This window comes from Penaeus chinensis, chromosome 32 (assembly GCF_019202785.1).
Source record: "Penaeus chinensis breed Huanghai No. 1 chromosome 32, ASM1920278v2, whole genome shotgun sequence".
Taxonomy (NCBI): Eukaryota; Metazoa; Arthropoda; class Malacostraca; order Decapoda; family Penaeidae; genus Penaeus; species Penaeus chinensis.
Window position 1 is genome coordinate 23,168,604 of NC_061850.1, and position 5,000 is coordinate 23,173,603.

A 5,000-nucleotide genomic window follows, 5' to 3' on the forward strand; every position below is an offset into this window, starting at 1 on the left:
TGATGATGATGATGATGATGATGATGATGATGATGATAACGGCAGTGATAGTGATAACGATAATGCTAATGCTAATAATAAAACTAATGAAGATGATAACGATGATCCTAATTACTAACTAACCCTAATTATTGTTATCGTCACAAGTCATATCATCATTACAATTTACTTCCTTTTACGTTCATTCTCAATTTTCTCTCTATTACCCCCGTGAAGTGCTCATATTTGCACACTCCCGAGTCAGATAAATCACCAAGACATAAAAAGAAAACGAAAGTGAAGCGACGCCTCAGTAAATAAAGAACGAAAAAGTATGACTCTTACATTCTCTGCTTATTATCATTTTTCTCTCTCTCTATATATATCTGTCTCTCATTCCTTGCGTAAGGCTCTGTTCTCACTGGTTTTATATGCACGTGAACTTTTTTTTTCTTCTTTTCTCTCTCTCTCTTTCTACTTTTTAGAAGCGCAATACACTGTCATTCGTCAACTCAGAATTGCGAAAGTGAAATTATTTATTTCCTTTCCCTCACGAACGCACATCATCTCCCTATCATTCGCGTCAAATGGTCAGGTACGAGACAAATACGCTAATTTACTTTAACAAAGGGCGGACTTTCTCCAAACTATAGGTAAACGATGTATATTTTCGTCTACATGTTTTGTATGAATATTACGTAGGTAACAAGATGACTAAATATCAAATAAAGTAGAATCGATGAGAGGAAAATATATGCCGATTTTCGGAGAGAAAGAGAGATAGAGGAGGATGAACGTACATTGTCGTTCGTCAGCGCTACGCAGGTGATCGCCAGTGACCCTTGGTAAAGACCCGTGGCAAGGATTCATGACAGGTAGAATACGACACGTGACTGACAGGTCTGGAAGGCGCCGGATACGTTACGCTCATGCAAGCAAAGCGTCATAGCCGGGAAGAAAAGGTGACGCAATAAAGCTTAAATTTCAGTATATGTATTTGCGTTATTTTTTTTTTTTTTTTTTTTTTTTTGACGCGGATGTGATGCCACCGATGCGAGATATGGAAGTGGAAACGGAGTGGAAATTTCGGGAGATAATGACTGCATGATGTCACCGAACGAGCAGAGAGACCCATCATTATTGGAAAGTTGAAAGAAGAGAGGGAAAAATAAACACGATGACGCAGTCCTCTCCTTCCACTATCACAACACTGCATTCACAAAGAAGAAGAAAAAAAACAAATTCAAAACATAAAAACCGCTAAGCCATTTTTCATAACACTTTTGCACGCTAGGTCGTCACTTTCACTAAAACACCTCTCACTTTTAACACCACCCTGTCCTGCGCCGAACATACGCCCACACCAGCGCCCGCCCCCCACTCACCCTGCCTCCACCCACACATCCGTCCACACGCCCACCACCGCGCGAATCTCCACGTCTTGATCCTACGGCGGTCGCGTGCACACTGGCAAGCCGAGGCAGGTGACCCGAGAGGGATTCGAACGAACAGGAACTATTACTGTACAGCCGCCGCCCAGGTTAGCGAAAGGGTTAGCCAAATACGAAAGAAATATCACCCTTAAATACGAATTTCAGGAAACACGGACGTCAATGACGTAATTACCGGCATTTCTTTTTCGTAAATTTCTCCCTTGTTTGGGGAAGTCGGCGTTGCCGCCAAGGTTAACGAAATGCAGGGGGGGGGGGGGATAGTCTTGCAGAATTAAGGGAGAAACTTTATCAAATTTGGTTTACTTATCGGCTATATCATTATATATATATATATATATATATATATATATATATATATCTCTTTCACACACATACACACACACACACACACACACACACACAACACACACACACACACACACACACACACACATATGTGTATATATATATATTGTGTGAGTGTGTATGTGTGTGTGTGTGTGTGTGTGTGTGTGTGTGTGTGTGTGTGTGTGTGTGTGTGTGTGTAGATACATGTATATATGTATACATATAATATGAATATATATATATATATATATATATATATTCATATATATGTATATAAGTATATAGATATATGTATATATGTATATATGTGTGTGTGTGTGTGTGTGTGTGTACATATATGCATGTATATGTTTATGCATGTGTATATATCTATCTTTGAATGGTAAAACACTCTCCGGATGAAGATACTTTGGTAGAGAAACCCACAATGCAAATACTCGATTAACTGAAAATGAAACTACGGTTTCGAAATCCACCCGGATTCTATCTTCAGGTCTGAAGATGGAATCCTCGTGGATTTCGAAACTGTACTTTCTATCTATCTATCTATCTATCTCTCTCTCTCTCTCTCTCTCTCGCTATATATATATATATTCCAGACAGTATACATGCATATATACATTTTATACATACATCTACACACACGTACAAGCTACTTAACACAGGTAGCTCCACTCTGTCTTGATGAAAATCCTAGTTGGCAACCAATCTTGTAAGTTTTATCTTTGAGTTCTTGTTTTTTTGGTTTCTCTTTTCGATTATCTAGTTACCATTGGTATTACTGAGCCATTTCAAAGGAAATCTACAGAAAAAAATACCATACTTTATCACACCGATTAACAGGATCTAAGAGGGGGCGGAGCTAATGACGTCATCGCGTTTAGCCAATGAGAGTGTACCGTGAGGTAACAGCTATATTTTTTTTTTTTGTATAATTTACTAATTATTGTTATGATTGCCAGGAGTAAAACCAAACTTCTAATATTTTATTTATGATTACGAAGAGTACTTTACTAATAACAGTCGTCAGGATATTCTAGGGAATACTCATTTTTGGGTTCCATTTCCAGGCTTAAGGAAATGGAACTCCCGGGATATATGTACTTAGCTAATAGACACATTGACACTCACTCACACACACACACACACACACACACACACACATATATATATATATGTATATATATATATATATATATATATATATGTGAGTGTGTGTGTGTGTATGTGTATATATATACATATATATATATACATATATATATATATATATATATATATATATATACATATGTATATATATGTATATATAATATATATATATATTTATATATATATTCATAAATAATATATATATTTATATATATATATATATATATATATATATATATATATATATATATATATATATAACGTACACTTACATGCAAACAATCCCTCTTCCACGCCCCCCCCCCCCCCCCCCCCCTGTGCGTAATTACAAAAGCCGGAAAGGTACAGCGAGTGAAAAGAGCGATGTCACTGATCATTCGTTCCCCACATGATATTTGCTGAAGATACCGAGTGAATAATCTACTGGTCTGTTGTAATTGCCTAACTCGACCTAGTAAAGAGCAGGCTTAGAATACAGTGGATATCAGTAAGGAGCTCCATCTGCATTTGCTCACTCTGTACTGACTTCGAAGGTCTGGGAAGGCCTGGTGGAGTATGCAAATTGAGGGATGCTTAGTGTAAAGAGGAGAATTTGCATGTTGAAAGCCTTACTGGGACACGTCACTCGCGATGATGCCGCAGAAATTAGGGGAATGCGAAGGAAAATACAAAATCTTACCTTCTTATTGAACACTCATGCCCGAGCACATACTACGCTGGTGTCCTTCTCACCCTCTTGTCTCTTTCGCTCCTCTCCCGCTCTCTCTCTCTCTGTCTCCCTCTGTTTCTGCCTCTCTCTCTCTCTCTCTCTCTCTCTCTCTCTCTCTCTCTCTCTCTCTCTCTTTCTCTATCTTTCTTTCTGTCTGTCTGTCTATCTCTGTCTTTCTTTGTCTGTCTGTCTGTATGTCTGTCTGCCTGTCTCTCTCTCTTTCTCTCTTTCTCTTTCTTTGTCTGTCTCTGTGTCTCTGTCTCCCTCTACCCCCCCCCCCCCCCTCTCTCTCTCTCTCTCTCTCTCTCTCTCTCTCTCTCTCTCTCTCTCTCTCTCTCTCTCTCTCTCTCTCTCTCTCCCTTTCTCATTCGCGTATACTTGTTTCACTCTTTACCTTAACCTTACAGGTCAGGCAGGTATTTCTCACAGCATAAATCACCAATATATTGTACGAACAATAACATTAACGAACAATCTCCACGAGAACATCTATAAAAGAAAAGAACCCAAGCCAAGGAAACAAAAGCCAATCAACACACACTTGTAAAACTACTTACATCAGTTGTAGTAGAATCTGCACATCCTTCCCCACGGCGTAATGGAGGCAAACTGCAAGGTATCTGAACGAAGCTGATCAAGTGTCTGTTATCTATTATAAGATGCGCCTCGCTCTCTCCCTATCTCTCTCTCTCTCTCTCTCTCTCTCTCTCTCTCTCTCTCTCTTTATCTATCTGTCTACCTATCCCTCTCCCGTCTCCCTTTGTGACTCCTATCACGAAACCTGCTCTTCTTATCTTATCTATGACATTCTTAATGCGGTCAGTACGCAGAGGGCAGTGATAAGAAGCCTCTGAGGAGTTTGTTTGTGGGATCTGAAGGAGGTTTAGAGGAAAGGGGAGAAGGAGAAACGGGGGGAAATAGAGGAAGGAGAAAGGAGGAAATAGAGGAAGGAGAAAAGGGGAAACAGAGGAAGGTGAAAGGGGGAAATAGAGGAAGGAGAGAGGGGGAAATAGAGGAAGGAGAAAGGAGGAAACAGAGGAAGGTGAAAGGGGGAAATAGAGGAAGGAGAGAGGGGGAAATAGAGGAAGGAGAAAGGAGGAAATGGAGGAAGGAGAAAGGGGGAAATAGAGGAAGGAGAAAGGAGGAAATGGAGGAAGGAGAAAGGGGGAAATAGAGGAAGGGAGAAAAGGGGAAATAGAGGAAGGAGAAAGGGGGAAATAGAGGAAGGAGAAAGGGGGAAATAGAGGACGGAGAAAGGGGGAAATAGAGGAAGGAGAAAGGGGGAAATAGAGGAAGGAGAAAGGGGGAAATAGAGGAAGAAAAAAAGGGAGGGATATAGAGGAAGGAGAAAGGGGGAAATAGAGGAAGGAGAAAGGGGG

At 40.0% G+C, this 5,000-nt stretch overlaps 1 protein-coding gene across 10 annotated transcripts in view; it reads right to left on the reverse strand.

Annotated features, from left to right (window-relative positions):
- LOC125042384 (torso-like protein) overlaps window positions 1-4,308 on the reverse strand; it is a 28,241-nt gene extending 23,933 nt beyond the window's left edge. For 2 of the 10 annotated variants that reach the window (XM_047637979.1, XM_047637970.1), the window contains exon 1: window positions 1,365-1,502. The gene's annotated coding sequence lies outside the window, so the exon portion shown is untranslated. Of the gene's footprint in view, window positions 1-1,364; window positions 1,503-4,178 lie in introns of those variants that run through there. The other 8 variants (XM_047637980.1, XM_047637972.1, XM_047637973.1 and 5 more) reach the window with 8 other exon arrangements.
- Window positions 4,309-5,000: the final 692 nt, after the last annotated feature.